Source organism: Dromiciops gliroides, chromosome 3 (assembly GCF_019393635.1).
Source record: "Dromiciops gliroides isolate mDroGli1 chromosome 3, mDroGli1.pri, whole genome shotgun sequence".
In the NCBI taxonomy this organism is placed as follows: domain Eukaryota; kingdom Metazoa; phylum Chordata; class Mammalia; order Microbiotheria; family Microbiotheriidae; genus Dromiciops; species Dromiciops gliroides.
The window spans coordinates 34,435,438-34,453,399 of NC_057863.1; the positions used below are offsets into that span (position 1 = coordinate 34,435,438).

General features: G+C 38.4%; 1 pseudogene; it reads left to right on the plus strand.

Annotated features, from left to right (window-relative positions):
- Positions 1–12,824: 12,824 nt before the first annotated feature.
- On the plus strand, positions 12,825–13,761 carry LOC122747108 (annotated as a pseudogene).
- Positions 13,762–17,962: the final 4,201 nt, after the last annotated feature.

The window sequence follows — 17,962 nt, forward strand, 5'->3', positions numbered from 1 at the left end:
CGAGGGCAGAGACAAGAATAGGAAGGGAGATGGAAGTGGGGCTGAGATGAGGGTCCCCTCCTTTCTCACTTATTTCCCACTCTCTCCCCAAAGAGGGGGAGTTGCTGAAGATGTGGGGCCCGGGTTCATTTTCGTATCCTACCAGCCAAGTTCAATTCTCCGGAGCGGCACCTGGAGTGGTACCTTCCCCAACAGCTAAGTGAGGCCCCGACCTTGGTCCGGGGCCCCGCCAGCGCTAGCGCAGCGCAAACGCCCTCGCCTTTGTGTTCTTTCCGCGAGCTCCCGCTTTTTATTTTGAAACATCACATTCCATTGTCCTCTCGCGCCGCCCCGCCCCCTCCCAAGCCCTCCCCTTAGGTGACCACACCTTGACAACTCTTCTTGCTCCTTCCCTGCTGGCTTTGTACGTCCGGGTTGGACACCTGCTCTCTCCTGGCTTTGGGGAAAGAGCCGAGGCCATGCCGTGGGGAAGGGGGCAGGGGCTGGACCGGGCTACTGAGGCATAGCAAGGGTTACAAGGTTTCAGCCTTGAATTAACAACCCCACTTTCTGTACTCAGAAGTCTTGCTGGGGGGTGGGGGGTGGTTACCTGTATATTCGTTGCTTAGGGGAGAGTTATCCAAACCTATGTCTGGCCCCCGGAGCCTGAGAGTGGGGAGGCGGGGTCCCCTATAGCCCAACAAGCGTACTTCATTACAGCCCTGCCAAGTGTGTTGATGACGTAGTAAGACCATGATGTTTCCTGAGGTGCACGCAGTAATCCTCCTTTTGCAAGCAGTTGGATTCACCTTTTTTCCCCGTTCATCAGTGTTCCACGACTGAGCTCATGTGGACAAGCCCCCCCCCCCTGTAAAAATGGAATTAGTAACAACAAAACAATAAACAAAAAATATTTCTAAGTATAATGACCAAGCGTTTCATGGAAGAAGAGATGAGAAAATGCGTCTTGCTCCCCCCCACTTTTTTTTTTTGCAGAGGTGTGAGGTTATGAATGAGGAATATTGCATTTGCTCTCACTGTTGATATGTTGTTTAGTTTTGCTAAAATGTTTTTTAAAATTTCTTTTTTATTCTTTGTTATAAAGGAGACATGTCTGGATATAGGAGGAGGGACATATTTGGAAATGGAGTGACGTGAAAACAAAAGGTATCAATAAATATTTTTTTTTCTTTTGGCGAGTCAATGAAGGTTAAGTGACTTGTCCAGGATCTCACAGCTAGTGTCAAGTGTCTGTGGTCGTATTTGAAATCAGGTCCCCCTGAATCCAGGGCTGGTGTTTTATCCACTGCACCACATAGCTGCCCCCAATAAACGTTAAAAGAAAATAAACACTGTTATTGGCTCTAGGTGATTTTGTATTTCTCATAGTTAATGGAATAGTTTCTCAGGGAGGCCAAAGTGAACTTTTTCTTCCTGCTCATCCTATGCGATTGGCCATTTATCAAAATTCAAAGTGTTTTCTCCTCCAAAGTCATTTTGCAATTTATACTGTATCAGAATTAGAAAAAAAAATTCTATAAAGGTAATGTTACGAATGAGTTTTCTAGCTTGCCTTTTGGAGAAAAGGAGACATGATTTAGGCTAATTGTATGCAAGAGTAATCCCTAGGCACACAGAAAGGGCTCCTCAGTTGTTTAAATTGTGTTCTTCTCTCTGGTTTACAAGAAAACCAAATGGTGAATATTGACATTGTACTGCTTTGACGCTAAAGTGGTTCAGTGGATCTGAATTCCCTCCAGTGTTACAAGTCTCCACCCCTTCTTGCCTGCCCATCAAGAGTGACTCCTCCACATCCTCTTGAAAATACAATGAATTGACTTCACCCATTGTGTTGGGGAGGGTGGGGTACAGGGGAGGGAGAAGTAGAGGTGGAAGAAGAAGAGATGGTGGATCTTTCCTCTAGATCATCTGACATTGCACAAATACCAACTGATCACACTTACTGTTTATCGGTTATCACTTACTCTCCCTGCCATCTTCTTTTCCTAGTCATATATTTTCTACTACCAGTCTTTGTACTCTTTCTAATTGGCCAATGTAATGTTGTGGAATCTGGTTATGTCCACCATACACCTCTCCATTATTCTTTTGGGTGAGTTTTAAGTGGTTCTTTGGAGACTGTACTATTTCATGACTCAAAGCCTTACAAGAAGATTATTAGTATTTAAAAGATGGGCTCTTGCTTCAAGAAGAAGCTTGGACCATTAAGATAACTGTACAATTTCCCAATTCAACCCAGCCTTCTACTCTACTCATATTCAATTTTGGTCCTACCTCGTTATCTATTTAAAATGTCTATCCAAGAGATATCTCTCAATCTCTCATCTCTCTATCTCTCTATCTCTCTATCTCTCTATCATCTCTCATCTATCTCTCTCTCATCTCTCTCTCTATCTCTCTATCTCTCTCATCTATCTTTCTATCTCTCATCTATCTCTCTATCTCAATCTCTCTGTCTCTCATCTATCTATCTCTATCTTTATCATCTATCTCTCATCTCTCTCTCTCTCTCTCTCTCTCTCTCTCTCTCTCTATATATATATATATATATATATATATGTTATGGATAAAGTCCATGGGTTGTCTATCCAACTATTGTCTGCACTGACCATAGCCATATCATTTTGTAGTAAGCAAGGGATTATAATAGGTAGAAGTAAGGAGGGAGAGCACCCCAGGTTTGGGTGACAACTAGTACAAAAGCACAGAAATGGGACATCAGTCAGTCAATAAATATTTATTAAGTACTTACTATGTTCCAGGCACTGTGCTAAGCACTACGGATAGAAAAAGAGGTAAAATCAGTCCATTTCCCCAAGGAGCTCACAATCTGATGGGGGAGATAAGTAAATAGGTACAAATAAGCCATCTGAAGAATAAATAGGATATAAAAGAATACACTAAAATTAAGAGGGGTTGGGAAAGGCTTCTTGTGGGATTTTCATTGGTACTTAAAGGAAGCTATTAATATGGAATAGCCAGGAGCCCAGCAGGACTTGAAAATGCATAGAAGGGAATAAAGTGTCAGGAGACTAGAAGGTAGGAATGGACCAGGTTGTGAAGAGCTTTAAATGCCCATCAGAGGACTTCATATTTGAACCTAGATGTGATCTGAACAGCAGGGGTTAAATGGTCAGATATATGCTTTAAGAGAATTATCTTTGGCAACCGAGGAGAGGATGGATTGAAGTGGAGAGAAATCTGAAGCAGAAAGACCAGTTAGAAGGCTCTTGCAATATTCTAAGTAAAAAGTGATGAAGGCCTGGAATAGATTCGCAGCTGTAAGTGGACAGAAGGGGACATTTACAAGAGATCTTGTGATGGCAGCAGATTAGACATATGGGGTAAAAATGAGGAGTTGAAGATGACACTCCACTGTTTATGATGAGTGAAAAGAGTTTGTTATAAAAATCTGAAGATTACTTTTCCATTTTTAAAATCTTTTGTCCCAGGATGCCTCCTTTGGGTGTGGAGGTGAGTCTAGGTTCTCAATGGCTATGTCATTGGAGCACAAGCTCCACCATATTTTGCTATGCTGGAAAGAGGTGATGCCTGCTTCAGGAGGGCCCACCCAGCTAAACTGTAGAGGTTCTCATCCCCAACCCCACAAGCTTACCTTAGTATTTGGGGAGAAGGGATTTTCTTTGATGAATGGACAGGGATGTATGGGTTGTCTTCACTGAAAAGAATGTCCTAATTAATGAAATCATGGATCCCTTTGAGTGTTTGGTGCCTTTTGGGCATGTTAGATGAAGCATATAGTATTTCAAATTCAAAATGTGCTTGTACTTTTTCAAATGATTGTAATATTTCCTTATAAAATGTCCAATATTTATCTCCAAGAACCTTTACTTGCTCTTTTAATAATAATAGCTAAGATCGAATATTTATAGAGTGTTTACTATGTCCCAGGCATTGTGCTAAGTGATCTACAGTCATCATCTCATTTGATCCTTACAACAACCCTGGGAGGTAAGTATTATCATTTCTCTTATTTTATAGGTGAGGAAACTGAAACAAACAGGTTAAGTTGACTTGTCCAGGGTCACACAGCTAGTCAGTATGAGGCTGGATCTAAATTCAGGTCATGCTGAATTCGGGTCCAGAGTTCTATCCACTGTGCCACCTTTGGTACACTTTTCCTATTATTTCCCTTTCCTCTTCCTATAGGTACAAAATTCAAGCACCCCACTTGTTCTCTAAATGCTTTACACATGATATGAATTTAACACTGAAGAATTTTGATCATGTGTCAGTTTACACAATTTAAGAACCTATTTATATCTTGCATTCATTTTGTATGCATAATGTGTAGCATATAGCAAGTGCTTTACAAATGTTGTTCAGTTGGTTTTGGCTCTTCGTGACCCCATGGACCATAACACTCCAGTACTGTCCATTAGGTTTTCTTGGCAAAGATACTGGGGTGGTTTGCCATTTCCTTTTGCAGTGGATTAAAGCAAACAGAAATTAAATGGCTTTTCTAGGGTCACTCAGCTAATAAGTGTCTGAGGCAGGATTTGAATTTGGGTTTTTCTGACTCTAGACCCAGTGCTCTATCCACTGAGCCATGCAGCTAGTCTTATAAATGTTAGCAGTCATTGTCATTGCCATCATTGTCATCATCATCATCATACTATGAACACATATTGTCTCCCATGATAGAATGTAACCTTCTAGAGGGCAAAGACAGTTTAGTTTTGGTCTTTGTATCTTCAGGGCTTTACATAGTTCCTGGAATACAGTAGGTGCTTAATAAATGTTTGTTGATTTATTGATGGCTCAGGGATTTGTCTCTGGCTTCTCTTTTAGTCCTCTCCTAATGCATCAGCTGCTAGTATCCCCCACAAGGGCACATCACCTTTCCGTCTGAAGACTAGTGTATATATAGTACCCTCTACAATGGAATGCTGTCAACATTGACACATGCAGCTAAATGGGAAGGTGGATAGAGTACTGGTCTTGGAGTCAGAAAGACCCAATTTCCAATCTTGCCTCAAACACTTATAAGCTGGATTAATCACAATCATTGTCTGCCTCAGTTTCCTCCTCTGTAAAAGGGGAATAGTAACAGCACCTACTTCCCAGGGTTGTTGTGAGGACAAAATGAAATACTATTTGTCAAGTGCTTTGCAAACCTTAATGCACTATTATTGTTGTTGCTTACTCATTTCAATCATGTCCAACTCTTCATGACCCTATTTGGCATTTTCTTGACAAAGATACTAGAGTGGTTTGCCATTTCCTTCTTCATCTCCTTTTACAGACGAGGAAACCAAGGAAAACAGGTAAAGTGACTTGTCTAGGGTCACACAGATAGGAAGAATTCGAAACTGGATTTGAACTCAGTAAGATGAGTCTTTCTGCCTCCAGGCCAGCACTCTATCCACTGTGCCATCTCATTATTAATATTTAAAGATAACCCTAGGGGAAGCTAGGTGATGCAGTGGATAAAGCACTGATCCTGGATTCAGGAGGACCTGAGTTCAAATCCGACATCTGACACTTGACACTTACTAGCTGTGTGACCTTGGGCAAGTCACTTAACCCTCATTGCACCACCGGAAAAAAAAAAGCTAACCCTTACACAGGATGGTACAATGACATCAAAAGACCTGTTGTCTATCTAGTTCATCCCTGCTACTTATCTTGGTTTATAAAGTTTCCTAACCTCATTCCAAAAAAACCCTTTAGCAGACCTTAAAATTCCAGTTTATAAATAGAGAAGCTGGGTTGTTGGTTTGATACCTATGCAGGTTAAGGTGGGAAAACTGTCTCTTTTTTTTCTTTTTTGGTCCAGGTTGTAATGCCACTTCCATGATTAAAAAAAAAAAAGTAAATCCTGTGACATTTTAGGAGCGACATAAGAGTCACCTGGCTAATCCCTGAATAGTCCTGTAGACTCTGGGCTTGGAGTTTTAGATGGGAAAGGTCAGTTACAAATAAAACAAAAAAAAAATCACTTGGTGAGTCATGTTACTAAAACAGAGGAAGCTCGGGTGTGTCTTCAGTTTGGACAGTTTTTAGTTAGCTTTCACAGAGTTGAGGTTTCTAAAAATAGAAGGATTTGGAAGTTGGATCACTGAGTAATAAGGTTCACATTGGGTGACACTTGAGGCTCCATTCTTGATCTTGGAGTCCTGGTAAAGGCAGGTCTATTCCTGTAAATGTACAGGCTGGCTAATGATCTATAATTTAAGATATATCGTGGGTGTGTTGATGCTTGTGTCTTTGACCTACTGGACTGTGTCATTTTAAGCGATGAATATTGTATTTATTAGTGGCTTTTAGTAAATAGAAAATGGTGCTGTAGATTGGAAAAAAACCCAACAACCTCAGAATTTGGAGTAAGAGTACTGGGATTTGAATTTTAGATCCGTCCTTTCCTTTCTGTGTGCATTTTGAAAAGACAGATAGATCAAGCACTTGTTGAACATGTACTATGTATCTAGCACTGTGCTAAGTAAGGACTAGAGAGCTAAAAAAGACAGTCCCTGAACTCAAGAAGTTTATACAAATGTAAGCTAGGTACCTCAGTGGGTAGAGTGAACTCATCTTCCTGAGTTCAAATCCAGCCTCAGACACTTCTTAGCTGTGTGACCCTGGGCAAGTTCCTTAATATGTTCACCTTAGTTTCCTCATCTATAAAATGAGCTGGAGAAGGAAATGGCAAACCATTGCAGTATGTCTGCCAAGAAAATGCCAAATGAAGTAAAAAAAGAGTTAAACACAACTGAAACGACTGAACAAAAACAATAAAGAAAGGAGGAAAGTCACTTACGGTGATATGGCATGGAGATGCTGGAGGAGAAGGAAAAGGCTGCGCAAATTACTCACCCTCTTTGGCAGCAGTTTTCTTATCTATAAAATGAAAGGGGGTTGATTAAGTGACCTCTCATGTCCCATCTCACTCCAAGTCCATGACAAGATGTGTTCCTATCGTAAAACTGGCAAATTAGAATGCTTCATCTTTTCCCTCACACATTTTGTGAAAGGACCAAAGATATAAGATTTAAATTGGGTGACATTTTGCATTTTGTACCTAGCTTTGGTGACAGAAGTTTGCAAAGAAGGAGAAGGACCAGAACTGAAAATGGAGGAGAAAGAAAAAGGAGAAGGTCCAGTGAGGAAGAATCCAAGGGTTTTGTGATGATGAATTTTGGGAGGGGAAATTTGGAGCACTTGGGAAGCTGAAGGACGAGGAGCAAGTATACCTGATGGGCTAAAAGAACCCGGTTTAGTCAGAAAAGTAATTCCCCAGCAGGAATCTCTCATTTGGGTTCCATGATTCACTGGAGGGCATGTAGCCCAAACCCCAGGGTTAAATAGTATCGGTGGCCATGCTAATTTTCTCTCCCATAGAACTTGCCCTTCCATCCCAGCAGGTGATATTTAGATTCACTCAAGGATTCACGAGTTCCATAGTAAGTCAGTAATGATGGTCTTTTATTTCCTTTTGGTACTAGCCCTGATCCAGGGTCAGAAGTAATAGGCCTGGATTCTATCTACAACATGCATTTATTAAGCATTTATGCCATGTGCTAAGGCAGCTGGTGGCACAGTGGAGTCAAGAAGACTCATTTTCCTGAGTTCAAATCTACCTTCAGATACCTACTAGCTGTGTGACATTGGACAAGCTGCTTAACCCTGTTTGCCTCAGTTTCCTCAGCTGTAAAATGAGCTGGAGAAGGAAATGACAAACCACTCCAGTATCCTTACCAAGACAACCCCAACTGGGGTCATGAAGAATCAGACACGGCTGAAAAATGACTGAACTGAACCATGTGCTAAGTACTGTGCTAAATTTGGGCATGCAAAGAAAGGCAAAAATATGCTTGTTTATTGCCTTCAAGAAGCTCACATTTCAATGGGGGAGACAATATCTAAATAAATAGAAAGGTACATGCAGAGTAAATGGAAGATAACCTTGCAGAGAAAGACTATAATTCATGGGGGTATTAGGAAAGACTTCTTACAGGAGATAGGGTGAAAGACCTCAGATCTCTGCCTGGAAATGAGAAAGGAATAAGGATCAACTCCTAATTTCTTTTATCTATCATCTGTCTCTCTATCATCTATCAATCAATTATCTATTTTATTTTTAATTTATGTGATAAAACAAGCATTTTCATAATATTTAAAATTTAAAATAATTGCACATTAAACAAAATCTGTTATGTACAACATATTCCATTTACATATATGATAAATTTACATACTGTATATAAAATATCTATTATAATTCTTTCTTCTTTTTCTCTGTTTTTCTTCCCCCTTTCAGCTTCCCCCTTCCCTGAGATGGTTACCATTAGGCACAAATATATGTGTGTATAAATATATATGTATATACATATATACACATACATACATATGTATATATACATACTTGTATTTATCAGTTCTTTCTCCAGATGAAGATAGTGTCATAAGTGTCATAAGAATATGGTCAGTGGTAAACAGTCAAAGGATATGAACTGAGGGGGCAGCTAGGTGGCACAGTGGATAAAGCACTGAGTTCAAATGCACCCTCAAACACTTGACACTAGCTGTGTGACCCTGGGCAAGTCACTTAATCCTCATTGCCCCCCCAACCCCCCCAAAAAATGAACTGGAAGTTTTCCAATGAAGAAATAAAAACAAGGGAAAATGTTCTGAATAGTTATCAATGAGAGAAATGCAAATTAAATCAACTCCCAGTTTCAGTTGATCTCTTTCACCCAGAACTTTCCTTATTTCTATCCTAGTGGAGCTTGTTTCTAGGCATGTACCTTCCCATAATCCAATCTGTTCCAATGGAAGGAACATAGTCTCTGGAGTCAGAGAACTGGATTGTAAAGGCTACCTTGTTGCTTACTACCTGTGTGATCCTGAGAAAAATATTTTAGCCTCCTCAAGTTTTCCTCATCTATAAAGTGTTCACTAGATGGCTTCTAAGATCCCTCCTACCTATGGTTCTATCAGTCAACAGGCCTTTATTAATTATTTACCGTATGGCAGGCACTGTGCTTAGATCCAAAGAGACAAAGAAAAGCAAAAACATGGTTTTCTGTCTTTGATGAACTCACATTATAATGGAGAAAAATAGGGTAAAAAAACCTCTTCCATGTTTTTTCAGGACACAGAGAAAGATGTTGTAGATGGGTAAACTGAGGCATATTTATAATCTAGACCTACAATGTGTGCTTAAGTTCCATGAGCAATGATAAATCATCTTTCAAGCTCTGGATTAGTGATCACTATAAACTTTTTTCCTACCAGTCACAACAAGCGATAGGTAGGATTAAAATATCAACTGGCTATATAAATATTTATTCCCCTAAGTATCCCTTAATGGGCAGTCCCAATGACTTTTCCTCCCTAATGTTAATTTGGAAGTCAGTCCATTAGACAATATGTAATTTAACACTTAGCTATAGCAGTCAGAATATAGGCAGCTCCAAAATATGTGCCTTTCCCTTAAAATGAGATAGATTTGAAAGGAAAAGCATGTTAGGCATATGCTAAAAATAAATTCAGAAAAGTTATATAAAATATCTTTACTTTGAATTTTTACTTACATGACCTTAGGTAAGTGAATTAATTTTCCTGGGCCCCAGTTTTCTCATCTGTAAAATGGGGACAATGAATTATATAATGTCTAAGATTACTTCCTCTCTAAATCCAAGATCCTATGAAATGTTTCTTTTTTGCTGGCTTCTTGGGGTAATAGTCAGGCCACTTGACCGAGGTGGAGTCAGGAAGACCTGAGTTTCAATCCAGCTTCAGAGAAGCTGTGACCAAGTTATTTGGGCAAATAATTTAACTTTTATTTTGTTCTTTTTCTTTTTTCTTTAGTATTTTATTATTTTCTAGTTACATACAAGGATAGATTTCAACATTTGTTTTCATAGGATTTTTAGTTAAAAGTTTTTCTCCCGCCCTCCCTTCCCTTCCTCCTCAAGATGGAAAGCAATCTAATATAAGTTATATATGTACAATCACATTAAATGTATTTCTACATTAGTAATCTTGTGAAAGAAGAATGAGAGCACAAGGAAAAAAACTCAAAAAATAAGGAAAAAAACAGTCCCAAAGTAGAAACTGTATGGTTCAATTTGCATTCATAATCCACAGTTCTATTTTCTGGATGTTGAGAACATTTTCTATCATGAGTTCTTTGAAACTGTTTTGGATCATTGCACTGCTGAGAAGAGCCAAGTCTATCACCATTGTTCATCACACAATGTTGCTGTTACTGTATACAATGCAATCCTGGTTTTGCTCCTCTCAGTCAGTATCACTTCATGTAATTCCTTCCAGGTTTCTCTCAACTCCTGCTCATCGTTTCTTACAGCACAATAGTATTATTCCATTGCATTCATATACCACAACTTGTTTAGCCATTCCCCAGTTGATGGGCATTTCCTCGATTTCCAATTCTTTGCCACCACAAAGAGATATAAATATTTTTGTACTTGTGGGTCCTTTTCCCTCTTCTATGGTCTCTTTGGGATACAGACCTAGCAGTGATACCACTGGGTCAAAGGGTATGAACAGTCCCATTGCCCTTTGGGTGTAGTTCCAAATTGCTCTCCAGAATGGTTGGTTCAGTTCACAGCTCCACCAACAATGCATTAGTGTTTCAATTTTTCCACAGCTTCTCCAACATTTATTATTTTATTTTTTTGTTGTAATAGCCAATCTGATAGGTGTGAAGTGGTATCTCAGAGTTGTTTTAATTTGCATTTCTCTGATCAATAGTGATTTAGAGCATTTTTTCATATGGTAATAGATAGTTTTGATTTCATCATCAGAAAACTGCCTGTTCATATCCTTTGAACATTTCTCAATTGGGGAATGACTTACATTCTTATAAATTTGATTTAGTTCCCTATATATTTTAGAAATGAGTCCTTTATCAGAAATATTGGCTGTAAAAATTGTTTCCCAGTTTTTTGCCTCCCTTCTAATTTTGGCTGCATTGCTTCTGTTTGTAAACAAACTTTTAAATTTAATGTAATCAAAGTCTTCCATCTTACCTTTCATAATATTCTCTATCTCTTGTTTGGGCATAAATTGTTTTTTTTTCTCCATAGATCTGAGAGGTAAACTGTTCCTTTTCTCCTAATTTATCTATGGTATCACTCTTTACATTTAAATCTTGAACCCATTTTGACCTTTTTTTTTTTTTTTTGTATAAGGTGTAAGATGTTGGTCTATGCCTAGTTTCTCCCATACTATCTTCCAGTTTCCCTAGCAGTTTTTGTCAAATACTGAGTTCCTATCCCAGAAACTGGAGTCTTTTCGTGTATCAAACAGTAGATACATTACTATAGTCATTTACTACTGTGTCTCCTGTGCCTAACCTATTCCATTGATCCACCACTCTATTTCTTAGCCAGTATCAAATAGTTTTGATGACTGCTGCTTTTTAGTATAGCTTGGAATTTGATAGAGTTAGCCTACCTTCCTGTGCATTTTTTCATTAGTTCCCTTGATATTCTTGACTTTTTGTTCTTCTAGATGAATTTTGTTATTATTTTTTTCAGCTCTATAAAATAATTTTTAGGTAGTCTGATTGGTATGGCACTGAATAAGTAGATTAATTTAGGTAGAATTTCATTTTTATTATATTAGCTCAGCCTATGCATGAGCAATTGATATTGTCCCAATTACATAGATCTGATTTTATTTGTGTGAAGTGTTTTGTAATTATGTTTATAGAGTTCCTGGGTTTGTCTTGGCAGGTAGACTCCCAAGTATTTTATATTGTTTACTGTTACTTTAAATGGATTTTCTCTTTCTATATCTTGCTGCTGAGCTTTGTTGGTCATGTATAGAAATGCTGATGATTTTGTGGGTTTATTTTATATACTTCAACTTTGCTAAAGTTGTTAATTGTTTCAGGCAGTTTTTAGTTGATTCTTTAAGATTCTCTAAGTATACCATCATATCACCAGCAAAGAGTGAAAGTTTTGTTTTCTCCTTGCCTATTCTAATTCCTTTAATTCCTTTTTCTTCTCTTATTGCTATAGCTAACATTTCTAGTACAATATTAAATAATAGAGGTGATAATGGACATCCCTGTTTCACCCCTGATCTTATGGGGAATACCTCTAACTTATCCCCATTACATATAATGTTTGTTGTTTTTTTTTAGGTAGATACTGCTTATTATTTTAAGGAAAGTTCCACCTATTCCTATGCTCTATATTGTTTTTAATAGGAATGAGTATTATATTTTGTCAAATGCTTTCTCTGTGTCTATTGAGATAATCATAATATTTTGGTTAGTTTTGTTATTGATGTGGTTGATTATGAAGGTAGTTTTTCTAATGTTGAACCAGCCTTGCATTCCTGGTATAAATCCCACCTGGTCATAATGTATTATGCTGATGAGCATTTGCTGTAATCTCCTTGCTGATATTTTATTTAAGATTTTTGCATTGATATTCATTAGGGAAATTGGTCTATAATTTTCTTTCCCTGTTTTGGCTCTGCCTGGTTTAGGTATCAACACCATATTTGTATCATAAAAGGAATCTGGTAAAACTCCTTCTTAACAATCCCCAATTAAATACTAAATTAGAAATCCTGAAAATCAAAGGAGAAATTAATAAAATTGAAAGCAAGAAAACTATAGAATTAATCAATAAAAGTTAGAGCTTGTTTAATGAAAAAAAACACAATAAAATGGATAAACCTTTGGTTAATTTAATTAAAAAAAAAGAAAGAAGAGCTATTTTCTTGCTAGGCCCCTCATGTGTAGGAGTGCTGGCTGGGCTCTATCCATGCAATCTGGATCCATCCTTCCTCCTGGAGCGATCCCCTGAACTCTCGTCATCATGAATGAACAGATGACCCTTTGGGATACCCTTAAAGGCCACAATGGCTGGGTGACCCATATCGCTATGACTCACCAGTTCCCAGACATGATCCTGTCAGCCTTCAGAGATAAGACCATTATCATGTGGAAGCTTACCAGAGATGAAACCCCAGCATGCCCTCAGTGGTCACTCACATTTTGTTAGTGATGTGTTTATTTCCTCTCATGGCCAGTTTGTACTCTCGGGCTCCTGGGAGGGCACACTAAAACTTTGGGATCTTACAACTGGCACTACCACCAGGTGCTTTGTTGGTCACATCAAGGATGTGCTGAGTCTAGCCTTCTCTTCAGACAACCGTCAGATTGTCTCTGGTTCCCGGGATAAGACTATCAAGCTGTGGAACACCTTGGGTGTCTGTAAATACACTGTGCATGATGAGAGCAACTCAGAGTGGGTGTCCTGTGTCTGTTTTTCACCCAATAGCAGCAACCCTATCATTGTCTCCTGTGGCTGGGACAAACTGGTCAAGGTCTGGAACTTGGCCAACTGCAAACTGAAGACAAACCACACTGGCCACACAGGCTACCTAAACACAGTTACAGTTTCTTCTGATGGCTCTCTCTGTGCCTCTGGAGGCAAGGATGGTCAGGCCATACTGTGGGACCTCAATGAAGGTAAACACCTCTATTCTTTGGATGGTGGTGATATAATCAATGCCCTTTGCTTCAGCCCCAATCGCTACTAGCTCTGTGCTACCACTGGGCCCAGCATCAAGATCCGGGACCTAGAGGGTAAAAACATTGTGGATGAGATTAAACAAGAAGTGATCGGCACCAGCAGCAAGGCTGAGCCTCCCTAATGTACTTCCTTAGCCTGGTCTGCTGATGGTCAGACTCTATTTGCTGGATATATAGACAACTTGGTGTGGGTGTGGCAAGTGACCATTGACACTTGATAAGAGGGCTGACTATAATCAGATCTTGAAATGAAGACCTTAATTTCTGTATTTTGAAAAAAAAAAGAAATAAAACCAAATTACCAGTATCAAAAATGAAAGTAGTAAATCCACCACCAATGAAATGAAAATTAAAGCAATAATTAGGAGCTATTTTGCCCAACTGTATGCCAATATATTTGACAATCTAAATGAAATGGATGAATATTTACAAAAATACAAATTGCCCAGGTTAACTGAAGAGGAAATAAAATCCTTAAATAGGCCCATTTTAGAAAAATAAATTGAACAAGCCATCAATGAACTCCCTAAGAAAAAATCTCCAGGGCCACATGGGCTTACAAGTGAATTCTACAAAACGTTTAAAGAACAATTAATTCCAATACTATACAAACTATTCGGAATAATTTAACTTTTCTCAGTTTGTTTCCTCATCTGGAAAATTAGAATAATAAATAATAGCATCTATTTCATAGGATTATTGTGAAGATGGAATGAGATCATGTATGTGTAATACTTTGTTGTTGTTGTTGTTTTATTGTGGGGCAATGAGGGTTAAATGACTTGCCCACGGTCACACAGCTAGTAAGTATCAATCCAGGGCTGGTGCTTTATCCACTGTGCCACCTAGCTGCCCATGTGCAGCACTTTGTAAACCTTAAAATTCTATGTAGGGGCAGCTAGATGGTGCAGTGGATAGAGTACCGGCCCTGGAGTCAGGAGGTCCTGAGTTCAAATCTGGCCTCAGACACTTAACACTTGCTAGTTGTGTGACCCTAGGCAATTCACTTAACCCCAATTGCCTCACCAAAAAAAAATTCTATGTAAATGTGAGTTGTTATTATTATTAATTAAGAGTGTAGAGTACAGGGCACATTCAAGCACCATGTAAAACGAAATTGAGGGATTAGGGATAAGACTTACACGTGGAGCCTTCTCTTTGGGTGATGGTCCCTATTACTCCATAACTCTTTGGGACTAATGTCACAGGCAAGCTGGGTATATTTACCCAGCATGTCTTATGAAAGTAGCATAAAAGACAGGAAGCAGATCACAAGGTCAGTGTATTTACAACAAAGGAAATTTAAAAGACCTATGGGAGGGAAAAAAAGAGGTATATTGAAAAAAACATTTTCCTCCAATTTTATACTTTATTTTCTGGACCAATTGCTGCAAATGTGCTGACCTTGTGGTCTGTAATCCCTTTCCTGCCATTTGTGTTAATTTTTCAAGAAAAGCTGGGTAAATAGATCTGGTGAGTAAGCTCCCACTATTTTTCTCAACAGATTGAATTGTTGTTTGGAAAAAAAAGGGACAAATAACCCAAATAATTACAAGTGCTTGAAGGGGGAAAAGATGCAGAATAGATTCATTAATCATTAAGGAAATGTCCAAAACTCACAGATAAAGCTTGGGAGGGCTTGTATTATTTATAAATACTAATTGTGGTAACAAAATACTCCGTGTCAACAAATAAATGTAAAACAAACCATAGCCCTGGGGAGGTCCTACCCAAGGAGGTAAAACCAAATCCAAGGTGGCAGCATTCATTACTACTCGTGCCCTTCTCCCCCCCCCCCACAACCTCAGCTCCCTCTCTAGGGGATGTTCCCTATTCAGCATTAAGGCAGGGTAATGTTGTCAAATAAATATGAGTATGTATTCATGTGCTGCTGCTGAATCAAGAAGTAACGCAGGTATAGATCTGACCATAAGATTTAGTACTGTTGCTCAACACATTTCAGAGGCCTCCTATTATCCCTGCCAACTTCTCTTATATAAAGTCCTTCACAACGCCCCTTCAGTCTGTCTTTCACGCTTTATTATACTTTACTCTCCTTCTAGCTCTTAACAGAGCTCCTAAACCAGTTAGTCTTCTTGTTGCTGGTCATACAATTCCAGTTTCCATGTCTGAGCCCATGATCTTCTCCATACCTAGCTCCTGTTCCCAGGATGTGCTCCCCTCTTCCTTTCCACCTCTTAGACTAATATTCTCCCATCTCCTATCTGAGACGTATCCCAATGCCTCCAGGAGCTATTGCCTCTCTTGACCCAATTTAAATTGAATTTATCTTGTATTTTATATTTGTGTCTCTCCACAAAGAAGGTCAACTTTGGATCCCTAATAAATGTTTGTTGATAGAGTGATTTGGGGACCATGGATTTAGAGTGAGATTCTTCTAACCTCTTCATTTTACAAATTAAGGAACTTAGGTAGAGAGAGGTTACGTGACTTCCCTAGGGTCACACAGCTCAGGACTCAAATGTGAATCTTACTGATTACCAACTATTACACTACTAGTTTCCCAACTATCTGTAATGCAGCAGAGCCCAGATATAGGCCTACCCCGCAAAAAATTTCCCTAGTCAATGTTATTTCTGAAGAGTGTTATCACTATATTAAAAGGCTGCTAGTTAGTGCTGGGGATAGAGTGCTGGACCTGGAATCAAGAATACCCGAATTTAAAGTCTGCCTCACATACACACATACTTCCTAGTTCTGAGACCCTGGGCAAGCTATTTAACCCCTGTCTTCCTCAGTTCTTTCATCTGTAAAATGAGCATAATAATAGCACCTACCTCCCAAGGCTATTGTGAGGATCAAATGAGATCTGTTAAAAATTAAAGGGCTTAACACAGTGTCTGGTAGATAGTACGTACATGCTATATTACTTCTTATTCTCAATTTTAACCGAGCCCCGCCCCCTAAAGTTGAGTCCCTAAGTTTTGTCCTTTGACATAGTGGCTTCCATATTTTTCATTTTCAATTTTTTCTTAATTAAATTATTATTAAATATTTTCTAATCACATGTAAAAAAAATAAAAATCATTAAAAAAATTGAGTTCGGGGCAGCTAGGTGGCTCAGGGGATAAAACACTTGCCCTGGATTCAGGAGGACCTGAGTTCAAATCTGGCCTCAGACACTTGACACTTACTAGCTGGGTGACCCTGGGCAAGTCACTTAACCCCCATTGCCCCTCAAAAAAGAAATAAAAACAAAAACAAAAACAAAATTGAGTTACAAATTCCCTCCCTCCTTCACTTTGGTAACAATTATACATTTGAAGTCATGTAAAGCTTATTTCCCAATTAGCCACATTGCAAAAGAAAACAGACAAAAAACAAGCAAAAATAAAGAAAGCAAAACAAAATATGCTTTAATCTGCATTCAGAGTTCATTAGTTCTCTCTCTGGTGGTTGGTTGAAAGCATTTTTCATCATGGGTCCTTTGGAGTTGTTTTGGATCACTGAACTGTTCTGAGTAGTCAAATCTTTCACAGTTGTTCATCCTTACAATATTTCTGTTCCTGTATACAATGTTCTTTTGGTTCTGCTCACTTCACTTGACATGAGTTCGTATAAATCTTCCTAGTTTTTTTTTTTTCTCCTGAAACCATTCTGCTTATCTTTTCTCATAGCACAGCAATATCCCATTATATTCATACAGCACAACTGGTTCAGCCATTTCCCAATTGATGGGCATCCCACAATTCCCAGTCCTTTACTACCATAAGAAGAGCTACTATAAACATTTTTGTACAAATAGGTCCTTTTCCTTTTTTTTTAATCTCTTTGGGATAAAGGCCTAGTAGTAGTATTGCTGGGTCAAAAGGTATGGACAGTTTTATGGCTCTTCCTCTACATTTTCTAATCATGTCTACTATAAAAAATTGTTAAAGCTCACCCAAAATATAGATTTATCAATTTATAAATTAAATACATGTATGATTATATTACTATATTATGTAATTTATGGAACCCACAAAAATAGAAATGAAAAAGAATGATAAATATAATTAACAATGTTTAAAATTTTCATTTTATCCATGGTTTACAATACCTTTCTACTTCAAATTTTATCATTAATGGTTTTTGTGTGTGTGTGTGTGAGAACAGTGCGATGGAATATGCTTCACTATTTTTGAAAATCTTGGTTTAACACTTTATGATACCATGATCCAAAAGTCTAGTTCTCAGTTCATTTTATTTTGATTCTTGGTTTTACTGGTTGTTTTAACTCATAAGATAACTCTCAAAGATATAAATGGAAAAAGTACCCCAGTGGCTGTATTTACTAAATCAGGACATATATTTTTCAATTCCACTTACTAAATATGCAAAAGTTTCGGCTGAAATTTGGCTAGTAAATTTCCATCTCCCTAATGTTACTAAATCATCCTCATGAACTAATGGAAAGGT